Raw genomic sequence first — 20,799 nt, forward strand, 5'->3', positions numbered from 1 at the left:
TAATTCATCAAAAGCGGTATAAAAGCACTCACTCCGATACCGGGAATCGAACCCGCTCTTCTGCGTGACAGCCAGATATCCTAGCCACTAGACCATATAGGACTTGCTTAATCAAGTCTTAATTCTATTCATAAACCAATATCCTTAAGTCTATTCTTGAAAAGCGGTACAAAAGCACTCGCTCCGATACCGGGAATCGAACCCGGGCCTTCTGGGTGAAAGCCAGATATCCTAGCCACTAGACCATATCGGACTTGCTTAACCAAGTCTTAATTCTATTCTTAAACCTATATCCTTAAGTCTATTTTTGAAATGCTTTACAAAACACTCGCTCCGATACCGGGAATCGAAGCCGCCCTTCTGCGTGACAGCCAGATATCCTAGCCACTAGACCATATAGGACTTGCTTAATCAAGTCTTAATTCTATTCATAAACCAATATCCTTAAGTCTATTCTTGAAAAGCGGTACAAAAGCACTCGCTCCGATACCGGGAATCGAACCCGGGCCTTCTGGGTGAAAGCCAGATATCCTAGCCACTAGACCATATCGGACTTTTTCAACCAAGTCTTAATTCTATTGATAAACCTATATCCTTAAGTCTATTCTTGAAAAGCGGTACAAAAGCACTCGCTCCGATACCGGGAATCGAACCCGAGCATTCTGGATGAGAGCCAGATATCCTAGCCACTAGACCATATCTGACTGGTCGTAACAATCCAAAATATTATTCCTATAAATGTGTCTTTAAGTTTATTCATCAAAAGCGGTACAAAAGCACTCACTCCGATACCGGGAATCGGACCCGCTCTTCTGCGTGACAGCCAGATATCCTAGCCACTAGACCATATAGGACTTGCTTAATCAAGTCTTAATTCTATTCATAAACCAATATCCTTAAGTCTATTCTTGAACAGCGGTACAAAAGCACTCGCTCCGATACCGGGAATCGAACCCGGGCCTTCTGGGTGAAAGCCAGATATCCGAGCCACTAGACTATATAGGACTTCCTCAACCAAGTCTTAATTCTATTCATAAACCTATATCCTTAAGTCTATTCTTGAAAAGCGGTACAAAAGCACTCGCTCCGATACCGGGAATCGAACCCGGGCCTTCTGGGTGAAAGCCAGATATCCTAGCCACTAGACCATATCGGACTTGCTTAACCAAGTCTTAATTCTATTCATAAACCTATATCCTTAAGTCTATTTTTGAAATGCTTTACAAAACACTCGCTCCGATACCGGGAATCGAAGCCGCCCTTCTGCGTGACAGCCAGATATCCTAGCCACTAGACCATATAGGACTTGCTTAATCAAGTCTTAATTCTATTCATAAACCAATATCCTTAAGTCTATTCTTGAAAAGCGGTACAAAAGCACTCGCTCCGATACCGGGAATCGAACCCGGTCCTTATGGGTGAGAGCCAGATATCCTAGCCACTAGACCATATCGGACTTGCATAAACAAGTCTTAATTCTATTCATAAACCAATATCCTTAAGTCTATTCTTGAAAAGCGGTACAAAAGCACTCGCTCCGATACCGGGAATCAAACCTGGTCCTTCTGGGTGAGAGCCAGATATCCTAGCCACTAGACCAAATCGGACTTGCTTAAACAAGTCTTAATTCTATTCATAAACCTATATCCTTAAGTCTATTCTTGAAAAGCGGTACAAAACCACGTGCTCCGATACTGGGAATCGAACTCGGGCCTTCTGGGTGAAAGTCAGGTATCCTAGCGACTAGACCATATCGTACTTGATCAACCAAGTCTTAATTCTATTCTTGAAAAGCGGTACAAAAGCACTCGCTCCGATACCGGGAATCGAACCCGGGCCTTCTGGGTGAAAGATAGATATCCTAGCCACTAGACCATATCGGACTTCTGCAACCAAGTCTTAATTCTATTCATAAACCTATATCCTTAAGTCTATTCTTGAAAAGCGGTACAAAAGCACTCGCTCCGATACCGGGAATCGAACCCGAGCATTCTGGATGAGAGCCAGATATCCTAGCCACTAGACCATATCTGACTGGTCGGAACAATCCAAAATATTATTCCTATAAATGTGTCTTTAAGTTAATTCATCAAAAGCGGTATAAAAGCACTCACTCCGATACCGGGAATCGAACCCGCTCTTCTGCGTGACAGCCAGATATCCTAGCCACTAGACCATATAGGACTTGCTTAATCAAGTCTTAATTCTATTCATAAACCAATATCCTTAAGTCTATTCTTGAAAAGCGGTACAAAAGCACTCGCTCCGATACCGGGAATCGAACCCGGGCCTTCTGGGTGAAAGCCAGATATCCTAGCCACTAGACCATATCGGACTTGCTTAACCAAGTCTTAATTCTATTCATAAACCTATATCCTTAAGTCTATTTTTGAAATGCTTTACAAAACACTCGCTCCGATACCGGGAATCGAAGCCGCCCTTCTGCGTGACAGCCAGATATCCTAGCCACTAGACCATATAGGACTTGCTTAATCAAGTCTTAATTCTATTCATAAACCAATATCCTTAAGTCTATTCTTGAAAAGCGGTACAAAAGCACTCGCTCCGATACCGGGAATCGAACCCGGTCCTTATGGGTGAGAGCCAGATATCCTAGCCACTAGACCATATCGGACTTGCATAAACAAGTCTTAATTCTATTCATAAACCAATATCCTTAAGTCTATTCTTGAAAAGCGGTACAAAAGCACTCGCTCCGATACCGGGAATCAAACCTGGTCCTTCTGGGTGAGAGCCAGATATCCTAGCCACTAGACCAAATCGGACTTGCTTAAACAAGTCTTAATTCTATTCATAAACCTATATCCTTAAGTCTATTCTTGAAAAGCGGTACAAAACCACGTGCTCCGATACTGGGAATCGAACTCGGGCCTTCTGGGTGAAAGTCAGGTATCCTAGCGACTAGACCATATCGTACTTGATCAACCAAGTCTTAATTCTATTCTTGAAAAGCGGTACAAAAGCACTCGCTCCGATACCGGGAATCGAACCCGGGCCTTCTGGGTGAAAGATAGATATCCTAGCCACTAGACCATATCGGACTTCTGCAACCAAGTCTTAATTCTATTCATAAACCTATATCCTTAAGTCTATTCTTGAAAAGCGGTACAAAAGCACTCGCTCCGATACCGGGAATCGAACCCGAGCATTCTGTATGAGAGCCAGATATCCTAGCCACTATACCATATCTGACTGGTCGGAACAATCCAAAATATTATTCCTATAAATGTGTCTTTAAGTTAATTCATCAAAAGCGGTATAAAAGCACTCACTCCGATACCGGGAATCGAACCCGCTCTTCTGCGTGACAGCCAGATATCCTAGCCACTACACCATATAGGACTTGCTTAATCAAGTCTTAATTCTATTCATAAACCAATATCCTTAAGTCTATTCTTGAAAAGCGGTACAAAAGCACTCGCTCCGATACCGGGAATCGAACCCGGGCCTTCTGGGTGAAAGCCAGATATCCTAGCCACTAGACCATATCGGACTTGCTTAACCAAGTCTTAATTCTATTCTTAAACCTATATCCTTAAGTCTATTTTTGAAATGCTTTACAAAACACTCGCTCCGATACCGGGAATCGAAGCCGCCCTTCTGCGTGACAGCCAGATATCCAAGCCACTAGACCATATAGGACTTGCTTAATCAAGTCTTAATTCTATTCATAAACCAATATCCTTAAGTCTATTCTTGAAAAGCGGTACAAAAGCACTCGCTCCGATACCGGGAATCGAACCCGGTCCTTATGGGTGAGAGCCAGATATCCTAGCCACTAGACCATATCGGACTTGCGTAAACAAGTCTTAATTCTATTCATAAACCAATATCCTTAAGTCTATTCTTGAAAAGCGGTACAAAAGCACTCGCTCCGATACCGGGAATCAAACCCGGTCCTTCTGGGTGAGAGCCAGATATCCTAGCCACTAGACCATATCGGACTTGCTTAAACAAGTCTTAATTCTATTCATAAACCTATATCCTTAAGTCTATTCTTGAAAAGCGGTACAAAAGCACTCGCTCCGATACCGGGAATCGAACCCGGGCCTTCTGGGTGAAAGCCAGATATCCTAGCCACTAGACCATATCGGACTTGCTCAACCAAGTCTTAATTCTATTCATAAACCTATATCCTTAAGTCTATTTTTGAAATGCTTTACAAAACACTCGCTCCGATACCGGGAATCGAAGCCGCCCTTCTGCGTGACAGCCAGATATCCTAGCCACTAGACCATATAGGACTTGCTTAAACAAGTCTTAATTCTATTCATAAACCAATATCCTTAAGTCTATTCTTGAAAAGCGGTACAAAAGCACTCGCTCCGATACCGGGAATCGAAGCCGCCCTTCTGCGTGACAGCCAGATATCCTAGCCACTAGACCATATCGGACTTGCTTAAACAAGTCTTAATTCTATTCATAAACCTATATCCTTAAGTCTATTCTTGAAAAGCGGTACAAAACCACGTGCTCCGATACTGGGAATCGAACTCGGGCCTTCTGGGTGAAAGTCAGGTATCCTAGCGACTAGACCATATCGTACTTGATCAACCAAGTCTTAATTCTATTCTTGAAAAGCGGTACAAAAGCACTCGCTCCGATACCGGGAATCGAACCCGGGCCTTCTGGGTGAAAGCCAGATATCCTAGCCACTAGACCATATCGGACTTGCTTAACCAAGTCTTAATTCTATTCATAAACCTATATCCTTAAGTCTATTTTTGAAATGCTTTACAAAACACTCGCTCCGATACCGGGAATCGAAGCCGCCCTTCTGCGTGACAGCCAGATATCCTAGCCACTAGACCATATAGGACTTGCTTAATCAAGTCTTAATTCTATTCATAAACCAATATCCTTAAGTCTATTCTTGAAAAGCGGTACAAAAGCACTCGCTCCGATACCGGGAATCGAATCCGGTCCTTATGGGTGAGAGCCAGATATCCTAGCCACTAGACCATATCGGACTTGCGTAAACAAGTCTTAATTCTATTCATAAACCAATATCCTTAAGTCTATTCTTGAAAAGCGGTACAAAAGCACTCGCTCCGATACCGGGAATCAAACCCGGTCCTTCTGGGTGAGAGCCAGATATCCTAGCCACTAGACCATATCGGACTTGCTTAAACAAGTCTTAATTCTATTCATAAACCTATATCCTTAAGTCTATTCTTGAAAAGCGGTACAAAACCACGTGCTCCGATACTTAGAATCGAACTCGGGCCTTCTGGGTGAAAGTCAGGTATCCTAGCGACTAGACCATATCGTACTTGATCAACCAAGTCTTAATTCTATTCTTGAAAAGCGGTACAAAAGCACTCGCTCCGATACCGGGAATCGAACCCGGGCCTTCTGGGTGAAAGCCAGATATCCTAGCCACTAGACCATATCGGACTTCTTCAACCAAGTCTTAATTCTATTCATAAACCTATATCCTTAAGTCTATTCTTGAAAAGCGGTACAAAAGCACTCGCTCTGATACCGGGAATCGAACCCGAGCATTCTGGATGAGAGCCAGATATCCTAGCCACTAGACCATATCTGACTGGTCGAAACAATCCAAAATATTATTCCTATAAATGTGTCTTTAAGTTTATTCATCAAAAGCGGTACAAAAGCACTCACTCCGATACCGGGAATCGAACCCGCTCTTCTGCGTGACAGCCAGATATCCTAGCCACTAGACCATATAGGACTTGCTTAATCAAGTCTTAATTCTATTCATAAACCAATATCCTTAAGTCTATTCTTGAAAAGCGGTACAAAAGCACTCGCTCCGATACCGGGAATCGAACCCGGGCCTTCTGGGTGAAAGCCAGATATCCTAGCCACTAGACCATATAGGACTTGCTTAATCAAGTCTTAATTCTATTCATAAACCAATATCCTTAAGTCTATTCTTGAAAAGCGGTACAAAAGCACTCGCTCCGATACCGGGAATCGAACCCGGGCCTTCTGGGTGAAAGCCAGATATCCTAGCCACTAGACCATATAGGACTTGCTTAATCAAGTCTTAATTCTATTCATAAACCAATATCCTTAAGTCTATTCTTGAAAAGCGGTACAAAAGCACTCGCTCCGATACCGGGAATCGAACCCGGTCCTTATGGGTGAGAGCCAGATATCCTAGCCACTAGACCATATCGGACTTGCTTAAACAAGTCTTAATTCTCTTCATAAACCTATATCCTTAAGTCTATTCTTGAAAAGCGGTACAAAACCACACGCTCCGATACCGGGAATCGAACCCGGGCCTTCTGGGTGAAAGTCAGGTATCCTAGCGACTAGACCATATCGTACTTGATCAACCAAGTCTTAATTCTATTCTTGAAAAGCGGTACAAAAGCACTCGCTCCGATACCGGGAATAGAACCCGGGCCTTCTGGGTGAAAGCCAGATATCCTAGCCACTAGACCATATCGGACTTCTTCAACCAAGTCTTAATTCTATTCATAAACCTATATCCTTAAGTCTATTCTTGAAAAGCGGTACAAAAGCACTCGCTCCGATACCGGGAATCGAACCCGAGCATTCTGGATGAGAGCCAGATATCCTAGCCACTAGACCATATCGGACTGGTCGGAACAATCCAAAATATTATTCCTATAAATGTGTCTTTAAGTTTATTCATCAAAAGCGGTACAAAAGCACTCACTCCGATACCGGGAATCGAACCCAATAGTGAAAACTTAGCGGTTACCCGGGTTTTTATTAAAACCTTTGTAGAGAGACTATCAACCACCACGTGGGTTAATTCTAAACCGTCATGAATATAATTCAACCCCTATCTTATATTTTATTATAAATAATTTAAATCTCCTTACAAATTGGGGGTCCTTCTCCGGGATATTTCAATGTTAAACGAAGTTAATGAACCTATTTGTTCCATTTTTAATTACTAAATTCTATCTGTGAAGTAGTGTTAGAGTGTTAGAGTACCTAAATATATCCATGGTTTGCCAGTTAAGCACAATTGTGCAGTATTTTTCTCTCTCAAACCCAGTTGTTTTTATTTATCTCGCTTAAATTGCGTTTTTGGCCATCCCAGGATAAAAAGTCTCACACCTCTCTCATTGTTTTTAGCTTTCTTTGCCCATTTTTGGAATAGAGACCGCATTTTCTCTTTAGCAAATCTTTTAGTGACTAAATATATAGTTTATTGCAATAAATTACGCAAAGCACGTCTAGAAAGACGTGAAACTTTACCAAAATATCTACCCAAAAAGCGAACTATTTCTCGTAAGAGTACTAGAAACGTAAACATGGCCACTAACAGTAATAGTTCGTCCCGTGCTAGCTCTCCCTCAACGCAACCCCCTAGCGTCCACAATCCTATTTTACCAGGGTTTAACTTGGGAAACCCCACGAGCTCTGCGAATATCGCACCCACAGGGAATATCGCACCCACAGGTGTTAACAACAATGCCCCTAATCTTCAAATTCCCGCCGGTACTGTAACCACTAACCAAGGGCCTAACTCTGTTCCAAGCGCCCCCTTAGTTTCTACGAGCTCAGCTCCCGTAACTGTACCAGGTGATGTTTTGACGCAGATAGTGAACCAATTATCATTTTTATCTCTGCAATATCAGCAAGTCCAAACACAATTAGCCACCTTGCAAAACACCAATTTAGCTCCTCCAGTGGTAAATCAAACACCACCAAACACGTTTTCTGCAGTTGCTGCTAACCACCCCAATATGGGATCTCAAGTGCAAAGTACTGCACCGCTAATACCTCTTAGCCAAGGGAATATGACGCAATTACCTAATTCAGGCTCAACAGTCAATGCCCCTCAGTTTAATTTCGCTCCTTCAACCGCAACGAGTAGTTTTTCGAACAATACAATAGGGCCCAGCATGAGCGCGCCCGCGCAAAATCCACCTGCGTATTGTCCCCCTACTATGCCCTTTATGTATTCGAACCCGCTGCCAGCGCCTACCTATTCCGGGAATCCTACGGATCCCGGCCCAAAAATGTTTCTTAGAAGGGTAAACCAAATGCGGCAAACGTATAATATACCGGAAACCGTATTTGTACAACAATGGGTCCCGACACTTCTAACTGGTCCGGCCCAAGAGTGGTTTTTCTCGCAGCCTGATTTTATTAATTTTGCCCAATTTGAAAACGCTCTTAGAACTAGGTCCGAAAGACGTGAAAATGACGAACACGTCAAAAGCAAAATTAGCGACAGAATTCATAGGGCCCATGAAACAGTCCACGAGTACGCGGAAGCCCAATTAAAATTATTTAGCCAACTAATTAAACCTTTACCAGAAAGGAAACAAATTAAAAAAGTTTTTCAAAACCTTCGTGAGGATATTAAGCCCTATCTAGAGACAAAAACTTTCGACACGCTTATGGATTTATTAGATGATGCAGCATGTAGTGAAAGGTCTTTAAACAAACAAAAGCGTAACGAAGTTAAGGTAGGAGACACTAGAGTGGCCCAAAATAATTCTATTTCTCACAATGCAAGTCAGAATTTAAACAGAGGGAATTCAAGGCCCTCGGTTAATCCTAATAATCAAGTAACTGGAAACAATACCAGACCCCAACAAACCTTTTCGAATCAAAACACCAATAGACGTTTTGTTCCCACTTGCCACCTTTGTGGAAGAGAGGGGCATCTCAGTCCAGGGTGCCCAAATAGGTATCCCTCAAGACCTTTAAACAATGGCAATCACCAGCCTAATCATACCCAAAATTCAACAGCCCCCACGAAATCTTCTAGTTCGGGAAACTCGCTAGAGGCGGCCGCCCCCAGGGTGGGAGGTCCGCCTGCTCGTCCTTAAATAGTACAACCCTTGCCAACACGGAGCCATCCTTGGATTCAGGGAATTTTCCCAAAGAATCTCAAGATTTTCTTGACATATTTTTAGGAACCTTACCGTGTTTGGCTTTGATTGACCCAGGTTCCACCCATACAATTTTGAATACTGATTTACAACCGATTTTGGAAGGATTAGGATACCCTACCCAGACTACCGGCTTGTTGGCTTTGCACCAACTTGACGGCAGTCTCCTAGCTACGCAAGGAGCAGTTAAGCTTCCATTTTGTCTTCCCAGAAAGCAGATTGAATTTCAAGCTGTATACGTTTCTAATTTAAAGTACCCATGCATTTTAGGAAAAGATATTCTTAGCCAATTAGGTATGATAGTCGATTATGGGACTAATAGTTACTATTTTAGCGATTCTTTAAACCAGCGATCCTCGTTTCAACAGGGCTTCGCAGCTTTTAGTCATGGTAGAGTTTGTAGACTAGCCGCCATAAATAGTTTACTCCTTGAGGAACAATTTTATCACGATCCTAAGCATTTAATCGACGAGGAAGGTATTTCTTAGGCTCTTAAAACGGCAAATTTGCCATCTGATCAAAAACATGCTCTAGAAAATCTAGTGTAGCAATATAAACAAATATTTTCTACGGTACCTGGAAGAACCTTCTCCGTCGAACATTATATAGACTTAACTGACAGTAGACCAATTTCTGCGCCCCCTTATCGCGTATCCCCTCCTAAGCGTATTTTAATTGAAGAAACAATAAATGAAATGCTTGAACAAGACATCGTCGAACCCGCTAATGGTCCCTGGGCTAGCCCAATTATAATCATTCCTAAAAAGGATGGGGGCTCCAGACTTTGCATTAACTATCGCAAATTAAACCAGGTTACACGCAGAGATGTGTACCCATTGCCCAGAATTGACGATATTTTGGAATCGTTGCATAATCCAAAATTTATAACGACCCTTGACATGCGCGCCGGCTATTGGCAGGTTCCGCTGCATGAAGCGCATCGAGATATGGCCGCGTTCGTTACGCATAAAGGACCTTTTCGCCCAAAGGTGTTAATGTTCGGCTTGACGAACGCTCCCGCTACGTTCCAACGAATGGTAAACGCATTATTTTTAGACCTTTCGGAACGTGGTGTGTGCGCTTATAATCGCTTCTTCCGATTTTGAAAGCCACCTACAAACTTTAGGCGAAGTATTCGACCGACTATTAAAAGCCGGATTAACAATCAAAGCTTCCAAAACCAATTTTTGTCAGACTGAAGCCAAGATTTTAGGACACATTGTGTCTGAATCAGGAATAAGTGTAGACCCCGACAAAACTGAGACTATTCGAAGTTTTCCAGGCCCTAAGAACGTCCGTCAACTGCGGCGCTTCTTAGGTATGGCTTCTTACTATAGGAGATTCGTCGAAAACTTCGCAAAAGTTGCAAACCCCTTAAATAGTTTATTAGGAAAAGATGCAAAATGGGAGTGGACCACGGCGCAAGAAACCGCCTTTAATATCTTGAAAGCTAAACTTGGTTCAGCCCCAATACTTTGTACACCCGATTATAACTACCCATTCTCTATACATACTGACGCGTCTAACGTTGGTTTAGGAGCTGTCCTTAGCCAAAAGATTAATGGACAAAAGTGCGTCATACAATATGCAAGCACGTCCTTAAATGACGCGGAAAGGAAATATTCTGCCGTAGAATGCGAGGCACTGGGAGTGTTATTCGCGGTTAAAACTTTTAGACCATATATAGAGGGTACCCACTTCGATCTTTATACAGACAACAGCGCGCTGAAATGGCTTCACAAAGCTCCGGATCCAACTGGGAAATTTGCCCGTTGGAACGCTCGCCTACAGGTTTATGATTTTAATATCTTACACGTACCAGGCAGCAGCAATGTTGTCGCTGACACCTTATCGAGAATCCCCGAAAGCCTAGAAGAAGGCCATATTTCTGCCCTAGCCGCAAATGACGCGCCCCCACGCCTAGTAAAATTTGACAACCAAGAACTGATAGACGCCCAGCGCGCCGACGAGAAACTAGGCCCGTTAATTCAATATCTAGAGAACAATGAGATACCACAGGATAGCGAAATTCGCGCCAAAGTGGAGCAACTGGCTTCTCAATGCGACATAAGGAACGATATTTTATATAAAGACACTAATCGTAAACAAACAAACCCCTCCATAGGAAATACATTAGACTAAATTCTGGAGGCTCGTAACTCGGGTTCTACCAGAGATACGGGGATGTAAATAATGTGACCTTGACACAAATGTTCGGATAATCATAAAGGTCTTTACATGTTCCCAGCAAAAAAAAAAACTTCGCGGTTTCGAACCTGTGGCCTTCCGGGAGTGAGGCGGATGCGATAACCGCTACACTAAAGATATGTTATTATTTTTAATCGAAAGAACAGGGTCAAGTAATCAAGCAATACGTGAACAAACAAACCCCTCCATAGAAAATGCATTAGCCCATACTTTGCAGGCCCATAACTCTGTGTCTACTAGAGATACCGGGATGTCCTTAGGATATGTTATAGTCCAATTTGTCCCCCATCTAACCATACTAAAAACATTGAGCTGCGACAAACAGGGGCCGAGTACTTAAGCAAAACGTAAAGAAACAAACCCCCTCCATAGGAAATGAGTTAGACTATACTTTGCAGGCTCTAACTCTGTTTCTACTGGAGATACGGGGATGTCCTTTGAGTATGTTATAGTCCAATTTGTCCCCCATCTAACCATACTATAAACATTGAGCTACGACAAACAGGGGCCGAGATATTAAGCAAAATGTTCGTCAACTTTGGTATCGTCTCACTTATTTTTATTATGTTACTTATGATTTTTGCACTAAACTTTGGAGGCTCATAACTCTTGTTCTTTAAGAGATACTGGGATCTCCTTTGGATATGTTATAGTACTCTTTGCTCCCCATACAAGGATACTTTAAACTTGAGGCTACCTCAATATCGTCGTCAACTTATTTTTTGTCTCACTTATTGTTAGAAGGTTACTTTTGATTTTTGAAAATAAACTTTGCAGGCTCGTAACTCTGTTTCTACTGGAGATACGGGGATGTCCTTTGAGTATGTTATAGACCAATTTGTCCCCCATCTAGCCATACTAAGAATTAGGGCTACGACAAACAGTAGTCGAGTAATTAAGCTAATCGTAAACAAACAAACCCCTCCATAGGAAATACATTAGACTAAATTCTGGAGGCTCGTAACTCTGGTTCTACCAGAGATACGGGGATGTAAATAATGTGACCTTGACAAAATTCTTCGGATAATTATAAAGGTCTTTACATGTTCCAAGCAAAAAAAAAAAAACTTCGCGGTTTCGAACCTGTGGCCTTCCGGGAGTGAGACGGATGCGATAACCGCTACACTAAAGATATGTTATTATTTTTAATCGAAAGAACAGGGTCAAGTAATTAAGCAATACGTGAACAAACAAACCCCTCCATAGAAAATGCATTAGCCTATAATTTGCAGGCCCATAACTCTGTGTCTACTAGAGATACCGGGATGTCCTTAGGATATGTTATAGTCCAATCTGTCCCCCATCTAACCATACTAAAAACTTTGGGCTACGACAAACAGGGGCCGAGTACTTAAGCAAAACGTAAAGAAACAAACCCCCTCCATAGGAAGTGAGTTAGACTATAATTTGCAGGCTCGTAACTCTGTTTCTACTGGAGATACGGGGATGTCCTTTGAGTATGTTATAGTCCAATTTGTCCCCCATCTAACCATACTATAAACATTGAGCTTCGACAAACAGGGGCCGAGATATTAAGCAAAATGTTCGTCAACTTTGGTATCGTCTCACTTATTTTTATTATGTTACTTATGATTTTTGCACTAAACTTTGGAGGCTCATAACTCTTGTTCTTTAAGAGATACTGGGATCTCCTTTGGATATGTTATAGTACTCTTTGCTCCCCATACAAGGATACTTTAAACTTGAGGCTACCTTAATATCGTCGTCAACTTATTTTTTGTCTCACCTATTGTTAGAAGGTTACTTTTGATTTTTGAAAATAAACTTTGCAGGCTCGTAACTCTGTTTCTACTGGAGATACGGGGATGTCCTTTGAGTATGTTATAGTCCAATTTGTCCCCCATCTAACCATACTATAAACATTGAGCTACGACAAACAGGGGCCGAGTAATTAAGCTAAACGTAAACAAACAACCCCTCCATAGGAAATGCATTAGACTATACTTTGCAGGCCCATAACTCTGTAACTACTAGAGATACGGGGATGTCCTTAGGATATGTTATAATCCAAATTGTCCCCCATCTAAACATACTAAACACTTTGGGCTACGACAAACAGGGGCCGAGTACTTAAGCAAAACGTAAAGAAACAAACCCCCTCCATAGGAAATGAGTTAGACTATATTTGCAGGCTCGTAACTCTGTTTCTACTGGAGATACGGGGATGTCCTTTGAGTATGTTATAGTCCAATTTGTCCCCCATCTAACCATACTATAAACATTGAGCTACGACAAACAGGGGCCGAGATATTAAGCAAAATGTTCGTCAACTTTGGTATCGTCTCACTTATTTTTATTATGTTACTTATGATTTTTGCACTAAACTTTGGAGGCTCATAACTCTTGTTCTACAAGAGATACTGGGATCTCCTTTGGATGTGTCATAGCACTCTTTGCTCCCCATACAAGGATACTTTAAACTTGAGGCTACCTGAATATCGTCGTCAACTTATTTTTTGTCTCACTTATTGTTAGAAGGTTACTTTTGATTTTTGAAAATAAACTTTGCAGGCTCGTAACTCTGTTTCTACTGGAGATACGGGGATGTCCTTTGAGTATGTTATAGTCCAATTTGTCCCCCATCTAACCATACTATAAACATTGAGCTACGACAAACAGGGGCCGAGTAATTAAGCTAAACGTAAACAAACAACCCCTCCATAGAAAATGCATTAGACTATAATTTGCAGGCCCATAACTCTGTAACTACTAGAGATACGGGGATGTCCTTAGGATATGTTATAATCCAAATTGTCCCCCATCTAAACATACTAAACACTTTGGGCTACGACAAACAGGGGCCGAGTACTTAAGCAAAACGTAAAGAAACAAACCCCCTCCATAGGAAATGAGTTAGACTATACTTTGCAGGCTCGTAACTCTGTTTCTACTGGAGATACGGGGATGTCCTTTGAGTATGTTATAGTCCAATTTGTCCCCCATCTAACCATACTATAAACATTGAGCTACGACAAACAGGGGTCGAGATATTAAGCAAAATGTTCGTCAACTTTGGTATCGTCTCACTTATTTTTATTATGTTACTTATGATTTTTGCACTAAACTTTGGAGGCTCATAACTCTTGTTCTACAAGAGATACTGGGATCTCCTTTGGATATGTCATAGCACTCTTTGCTCCCCATACAAGGATACTTTAAACTTGAGGCTACCTGAATATCGTCGTCAACTTATTTTTTGTCTCACTTATTGTTAGAAGGTTACTTTTAATTTTTGAAAATAAACTTTGCAGGCTCGTAACTCTGTTTCTACTGGAGATACGGGGATGTCCATTGAGTATGTTATAGACCAATTTGTCCCCCATCTAGCCATACTAAGAATTAGGGCTACGACAAACAGTAGTCGAGTAATTAAACTAATCGTAAACAAACAAACCCCTCCATAGGAAATACATTAGACTAAATTCTGGAGGCTCGTAACTCTGGTTCTACCAGAGATACGGGGATGTAATTAATGTGACCTTGACACAAATGTTCGGATAATTATAAAGGTCTTTGCATGTTCCAAGCAAAAAAACAAAACTTCGCGGTTTCGAACCTGTGGCCTTCCGGGAGTGAGGCGGATGCGATAACCGCTACACTAAAGATATGTTATTATTTTTAATCGAAAGAACAGGGTCAAGTAATTAAGCTAAACGTAAACAAACAACCCCTCCATAGGAAATGCATTAGACTATACTTTGCAGGCCCATAACTCTGTAACTACTAGAGATACGGGGATGTCCTTAGGATATGTTATAATCCAAATTGTCCCCCATCTAAACATACTAAACACTTTGGGCTACGACAAACAGGGGCCGAGTACTTAAGCAAAACGTAAAGAAACAAACCCCCTCCATAGGAAATGAGTTAGACTATATTTGCAGGCTCGTAACTCTGTTTCTACTGGAGATACGGGGATGTCCTTTGAGTATGTTATAGTCCAATTTGTCCCCCATCTAACCATACTATAAACATTGAGCTACGACAAACAGGGGCCGAGATATTAAGCAAAATGTTCGTCAACTTTGGTATCGTCTCACTTATTTTTATTATGTTACTTATGATTTTTGCACTAAACTTTGGAGGCTCATAACTCTTGTTCTACAAGAGATACTGGGATCTCCTTTGGATGTGTCATAGCACTCTTTGCTCCCCATACAAGGATACTTTAAACTTGAGGCTACCTGAATATCGTCGTCAACTTATTTTTTGTCTCACTTATTGTTAGAAGGTTACTTTTGATTTTTGAAAATAAACTTTGCAGGCTCGTAACTCTGTTTCTACTGGAGATACGGGGATGTCCTTTGAGTATGTTATAGTCCAATTTGTCCCCCATCTAACCATACTATAAACATTGAGCTACGACAAACAGGGGCCGAGTAATTAAGCTAAACGTAAACAAACAACCCCTCCATAGAAAATGCATTAGACTATAATTTGCAGGCCCATAACTCTGTAACTACTAGAGATACGGGGATGTCCTTAGGATATGTTATAATCCAAATTGTCCCCCATCTAAACATACTAAACACTTTGGGCTACGACAAACAGGGGCCGAGTACTTAAGCAAAACGTAAAGAAACAAACCCCCTCCATAGGAAATGAGTTAGACTATACTTTGCAGGCTCGTAACTCTGTTTCTACTGGAGATACGGGGATGTCCTTTGAGTATGTTATAGTCCAATTTGTCCCCCATCTAACCATACTATAAACATTGAGCTACGACAAACAGGGGTCGAGATATTAAGCAAAATGTTCGTCAACTTTGGTATCGTCTCACTTATTTTTATTATGTTACTTATGATTTTTGCACTAAACTTTGGAGGCTCATAACTCTTGTTCTACAAGAGATACTGGGATCTCCTTTGGATATGTCATAGCACTCTTTGCTCCCCATACAAGGATACTTTAAACTTGAGGCTACCTGAATATCGTCGTCAACTTATTTTTTGTCTCACTTATTGTTAGAAGGTTACTTTTAATTTTTGAAAATAAACTTTGCAGGCTCGTAACTCTGTTTCTACTGGAGATACGGGGATGTCCATTGAGTATGTTATAGACCAATTTGTCCCCCATCTAGCCATACTAAGAATTAGGGCTACGACAAACAGTAGTCGAGTAATTAAACTAATCGTAAACAAACAAACCCCTCCATAGGAAATACATTAGACTAAATTCTGGAGGCTCGTAACTCTGGTTCTACCAGAGATACGGGGATGTAAATAATGTGACCTTGACACAAATGTTCGGATAATTATAAAGGTCTTTGCATGTTCCAAGCAAAAAAACAAAACTTCGCGGTTTCGAACCTGTGGCCTTCCGGGAGTGAGGCGGATGCGATAACCGCTACACTAAAGATATGTTATTATTTTTAATCGAAAGAACAGGGTCAAGTAATTAAGCAATACGTGAACAAACAAACCCCTCCATAGAAAATGCATTAGCCTATACTTTGCAGGCCCATAACTCTGTGTCTACTAGAGATACCGGGATGTCCTTTGAGTATGTTATAGTCCAATTTGTCCCCCATCTAACCATACTATAAACATTGAGCTACGACAAACAGGGGCCGAGTAGTTAAGCTAAACGTAAACAAACAACCCCTCCATAGGAAATGCATTAGACTATACTTTGCAGGCCCATAACTCTGTAACTACTAGAGATACGGGGATGTCCTTAGGATATGTTATAATCCAAATTGTCCCCCATCTAAACATACTAAAAACTTTGGGCTACGACAAACAGGGGCCGAGTACTTAAGCAAAACGTAAAGAAACAAACCCCCTCCATAGGAAATGAGTTAGACTATACTTTGCAGGCTCGTAACTCTGTTTCTACTGGAGATACGGGGATGTCCTTTGATAATGTTATAGTCCAATTTGTCCCCCATCTAACCATACTATAAACATTGAGCTACGACAAACAGGGGCCGAGTAGTTAAGCTAAACGTAAACAAACAACCCCTCCATAGGAAATGCATTAGACTATACTTTGCCGGCCCATAACTCTGTAACTACTAGAGATACGGGGATGTCCTTAGGATATGTTATAATCCAAATTTTCCCCCATCTAAACATACTAAACACTTAGGGCTACGACAAACAGGGGCCGAGTACTTAAGCAAAACGTAAAGAAACAAACCCCCTCCATAGGAAATGAGTTAGACTATACTTTGCAGGCTCGTAACTCTGTTTCTATTGGAGATACGGGGATGTCCTTTGAGTATGTTATAGTCCAATTTGTCCCCCGTCTAACCATACTATAAAAATTGAGCTACGACAAACAGGGGCCGAGTAATTAAGCTAAACGTAAACAAACAACCCCTCCATAGGAAATGCATTAGACTATACTTTGCAGGCCCATAACTCTGTAACTACTAGAGATACGGGGATGTCCTTAGGATATGTTATAATCCAAATTGTCCCCCATCTAAACATACTAAAAACTTTGGGCTACGACAAACAGGGGCCGAGTACTTAAGCAAAACGTAAAGAAACAAACCCCCTCCATAGGAAATGAGTTAGACTATACTTTGCAGGCTCGTAACTCTGTTTCTACTGGAGATACGGGGATGTCCTTTGATAATGTTATAGTCCAATTTGTCCCCCATCTAACCATACTATAAACATTGAGCTACGACAAACAGGGGCCGAGATATTAAGCAAAATGTTCGTCAACTTTGGTATCGTCTCACTTATTTTTATTATGTTACTTATGATTTTTGCACTAAACTTTGGAGGCTCATAAGTCTTGTTCTTTAAGAGATACTGGGATCTCCTTTGGATATGTTATAGTACTCTTTGCTCCCCATACAAGGATACTTTAAACTTGAGGCTACCTCAATATCGTCGTCAACTTATTTTTTGTCTCACTTATTGTTAGAAGGTTACTTTTGATTTTTGAAAATAAACTTTGCAGGCTCGTAACTCTGTTTCTACTGGAGATACGGGGATGTCCTTTGAGTATGTTATAGACCAATTTGTCCCCCATCTAGCCATACTAAGAATTAGGGCTACGACAAACAGTAGTCGAGTAATTAAGCTAATCGTAAACAAACAAACCCCTCCATAGGAAATACATTAGACTAAATTCTGGAGGCTCGTAACTCTGGTTCTACCAGAGATACGGGGATGTAAATAATGTGACCTTGACACAATTGTTCGGATAATTATAAAGGTCTTTACATGTTCCAAGCAAAAAAAAAAAAAACTTCGCGGTTTCGAACCTGTGGCCTTTCGGGAGTGAGGCGGATGCGATAACCGCTACACTAAAGATATGTTATTATTTTTAATCGAAAGAACAGGGTCAAGTAATTAAGCAATACGTGAACAAACAAACCCCTCCATAGAAAATGCATTAGGCCCATAACTCTGTGTCTACTAGAGATACCGGGATGTCCTTAGGATATGTTATAGTCCAATCTGTCCCCCATCTAACTATACTAAAAACTTTGGGCTACGACAAACAGGGGCCGAGTACTTAAGCAAAACGTAAAGAAACAAACCCCCTCCATAGGAAATGAGTTAGACTATACTTTGCAGGCTCGTAACTCTGTTTCTACTGGAGATACGGGGATGTCCTTTGAGTATGTTATAGTCCAATTTGTCCCCCATCTAACCATACTATAAACATTGAGCTACGACAAACAGGGGCCGAGTAGTTAAGCTAAACGTAAACAAACAACCCCTCCATAGGAAATGCATTAGACTATACTTTGCAGGCCCATAACTCTGTAACTACTAGAGATACGGGGATGTCCTTAGGATATGTTATAATCCAAATTGTCCCCCATCTAAACATACTAAACACTTTGGGCTACGACAAACAGGGGCCGAGTACTTAAGCAAAACGTAAAGAAACAAACCCCCTCCATAGGAAATGAGTTAGACTATATTTGCAGGCTCGTAACTCTGTTTCTACTGGAGATACGGGGATGTCCTTTGAGTATGTTATAGTCCAATTTGTCCCCCATCTAACCATACTATAAACATTGAGCTACGACAAACAGGGGCCGAGATATTAAGCAAAATGTTCGTCAACTTTGGTATCGTCTCACTTATTTTTATTATGTTACTTATGATTTTTGCACTAAACTTTGGAGGCTCATAACTCTTGTTCTACAAGAGATACTGGGATCTCCTTTGGATGTGTCATAGCACTCTTTGCTCCCCATACAAGGATACTTTAAACTTGAGGCTACCTGAATATCGTCGTCAACTTATTTTTTGTCTCACTTATTGTTAGAAGGTTACTTTTGATTTTTGAAAATAAACTTTGCAGGCTCGTAACTCTGTTTCTACTGGAGATACGGGGATGTCCTTTGAGTATGTTATAGTCCAATTTGTCCCCCATCTAACCATACTATAAACATTGAGCTACGACAAACAGGGGCCGAGTAATTAAGCTAAACGTAAACAAACAACCCCTCCATAGAAAATGCATTAGACTATAATTTGCAGGCCCATAACTCTGTAACTACTAGAGATACGGGGATGTCCTTAGGATATGTTATAATCCAAATTGTCCCCCATCTAAACATACTAAACACTTTGGGCTACGACAAACAGGGGCCGAGTACTTAAGCAAAACGTAAAGAAACAAACCCCCTCCATAGGAAATGAGTTAGACTATACTTTGCAGGCTCGTAACTCTGTTTCTACTGGAGATACGGGGATGTCCTTTGAGTATGTTATAGTCCAATTTGTCCCCCATCTAACCATACTATAAACATTGAGCTACGACAAACAGGGGTCGAGATATTAAGCAAAATGTTCGTCAACTTTGGTATCGTCTCACTTATTTTTATTATGTTACTTATGATTTTTGCACTAAACTTTGGAGGCTCATAACTCTTGTTCTACAAGAGATACTGGGATCTCCTTTGGATATGTCATAGCACTCTTTGCTCCCCATACAAGGATACTTTAAACTTGAGGCTACCTGAATATCGTCGTCAACTTATTTTTTGTCTCACTTATTGTTAGAAGGTTACTTTTAATTTTTGAAAATAAACTTTGCAGGCTCGTAACTCTGTTTCTACTGGAGATACGGGGATGTCCATTGAGTATGTTATAGACCAATTTGTCCCCCATCTAGCCATACTAAGAATTAGGGCTACGACAAACAGTAGTCGAGTAATTAAACTAATCGTAAACAAACAAACCCCTCCATAGGAAATACATTAGACTAAATTCTGGAGGCTCGTAACTCTGGTTCTACCAGAGATACGGGGATGTAAATAATGTGACCTTGACACAAATGTTCGGATAATTATAAAGGTCTTTGCATGTTCCAAGCAAAAAAACAAAACTTCGCGGTTTCGAACCTGTGGCCTTCCGGGAGTGAGGCGGATGCGATAACCGCTACACTAAAGATATGTTATTATTTTTAATCGAAAGAACAGGGTCAAGTAATTAAGCAATACGTGAACAAACAAACCCCTCCATAGAAAATGCATTAGCCTATACTTTGCAGGCCCATAACTCTGTGTCTACTAGAGATACCGGGATGTCCTTTGAGTATGTTATAGTCCAATTTGTCCCCCATCTAACCATACTATAAACATTGAGCTACGACAAACAGGGGCCGAGTAGTTAAGCTAAACGTAAACAAACAACCCCTCCATAGGAAATGCATTAGACTATACTTTGCAGGCCCATAACTCTGTAACTACTAGAGATACGGGGATGTC

The 20,799-nt window shown here is 41.2% G+C and overlaps 18 non-coding genes across 18 annotated transcripts; all 18 read right to left on the reverse strand.

Moving 5' to 3' along the window:
- Positions 1–181: 181 nt before the first annotated feature.
- On the reverse strand, positions 182–253 carry TRNAE-UUC (transfer RNA glutamic acid (anticodon UUC)). The gene has a single exon. It is a non-coding gene; the product is annotated as a tRNA-Glu (tRNA).
- Positions 254–481: 228 nt separating this feature from the next.
- On the reverse strand, positions 482–553 carry TRNAE-UUC (transfer RNA glutamic acid (anticodon UUC)). The gene has a single exon. It is a non-coding gene; the product is annotated as a tRNA-Glu (tRNA).
- A 531-nt stretch (positions 554–1,084) lies between these two features.
- Positions 1,085–1,156, reverse strand: TRNAE-UUC (transfer RNA glutamic acid (anticodon UUC)). Its single transcript has one exon. It is a non-coding gene; the product is annotated as a tRNA-Glu (tRNA).
- A 228-nt stretch (positions 1,157–1,384) lies between these two features.
- On the reverse strand, positions 1,385–1,456 carry TRNAE-CUC (transfer RNA glutamic acid (anticodon CUC)). The gene has a single exon. It is a non-coding gene; the product is annotated as a tRNA-Glu (tRNA).
- An 807-nt stretch (positions 1,457–2,263) lies between these two features.
- Positions 2,264–2,335, reverse strand: TRNAE-UUC (transfer RNA glutamic acid (anticodon UUC)). The gene has a single exon. It is a non-coding gene; the product is annotated as a tRNA-Glu (tRNA).
- Positions 2,336–2,563: 228 nt separating this feature from the next.
- TRNAE-CUC (transfer RNA glutamic acid (anticodon CUC)) lies at positions 2,564–2,635 on the reverse strand. Its single transcript has one exon. It is a non-coding gene; the product is annotated as a tRNA-Glu (tRNA).
- An 807-nt stretch (positions 2,636–3,442) lies between these two features.
- On the reverse strand, positions 3,443–3,514 carry TRNAE-UUC (transfer RNA glutamic acid (anticodon UUC)). Its single transcript has one exon. It is a non-coding gene; the product is annotated as a tRNA-Glu (tRNA).
- A 228-nt stretch (positions 3,515–3,742) lies between these two features.
- TRNAE-CUC (transfer RNA glutamic acid (anticodon CUC)) lies at positions 3,743–3,814 on the reverse strand. The gene has a single exon. It is a non-coding gene; the product is annotated as a tRNA-Glu (tRNA).
- Positions 3,815–3,893: 79 nt separating this feature from the next.
- TRNAE-CUC (transfer RNA glutamic acid (anticodon CUC)) lies at positions 3,894–3,965 on the reverse strand. The gene has a single exon. It is a non-coding gene; the product is annotated as a tRNA-Glu (tRNA).
- A 79-nt stretch (positions 3,966–4,044) lies between these two features.
- Positions 4,045–4,116, reverse strand: TRNAE-UUC (transfer RNA glutamic acid (anticodon UUC)). The gene has a single exon. It is a non-coding gene; the product is annotated as a tRNA-Glu (tRNA).
- Positions 4,117–4,619: 503 nt separating this feature from the next.
- On the reverse strand, positions 4,620–4,691 carry TRNAE-UUC (transfer RNA glutamic acid (anticodon UUC)). Its single transcript has one exon. It is a non-coding gene; the product is annotated as a tRNA-Glu (tRNA).
- A 379-nt stretch (positions 4,692–5,070) lies between these two features.
- TRNAE-CUC (transfer RNA glutamic acid (anticodon CUC)) lies at positions 5,071–5,142 on the reverse strand. Its single transcript has one exon. It is a non-coding gene; the product is annotated as a tRNA-Glu (tRNA).
- A 204-nt stretch (positions 5,143–5,346) lies between these two features.
- Positions 5,347–5,418, reverse strand: TRNAE-UUC (transfer RNA glutamic acid (anticodon UUC)). The gene has a single exon. It is a non-coding gene; the product is annotated as a tRNA-Glu (tRNA).
- A 380-nt stretch (positions 5,419–5,798) lies between these two features.
- TRNAE-UUC (transfer RNA glutamic acid (anticodon UUC)) lies at positions 5,799–5,870 on the reverse strand. Its single transcript has one exon. It is a non-coding gene; the product is annotated as a tRNA-Glu (tRNA).
- Positions 5,871–5,949: 79 nt separating this feature from the next.
- Positions 5,950–6,021, reverse strand: TRNAE-UUC (transfer RNA glutamic acid (anticodon UUC)). Its single transcript has one exon. It is a non-coding gene; the product is annotated as a tRNA-Glu (tRNA).
- A 79-nt stretch (positions 6,022–6,100) lies between these two features.
- On the reverse strand, positions 6,101–6,172 carry TRNAE-CUC (transfer RNA glutamic acid (anticodon CUC)). The gene has a single exon. It is a non-coding gene; the product is annotated as a tRNA-Glu (tRNA).
- Positions 6,173–6,376: 204 nt separating this feature from the next.
- TRNAE-UUC (transfer RNA glutamic acid (anticodon UUC)) lies at positions 6,377–6,448 on the reverse strand. The gene has a single exon. It is a non-coding gene; the product is annotated as a tRNA-Glu (tRNA).
- Positions 6,449–6,527: 79 nt separating this feature from the next.
- TRNAE-CUC (transfer RNA glutamic acid (anticodon CUC)) lies at positions 6,528–6,599 on the reverse strand. The gene has a single exon. It is a non-coding gene; the product is annotated as a tRNA-Glu (tRNA).
- Between the last annotated feature and the right edge of the window lie 14,200 nt (positions 6,600–20,799).

The sequence above is a fragment of the Phalangium opilio genome, unplaced genomic scaffold, assembly GCF_054372755.1.
Source record: "Phalangium opilio isolate 3A_F unplaced genomic scaffold, DU_Popi_V2 ptg000054l_1, whole genome shotgun sequence".
NCBI classification, from domain to species: Eukaryota; Metazoa; Arthropoda; class Arachnida; order Opiliones; family Phalangiidae; genus Phalangium; species Phalangium opilio.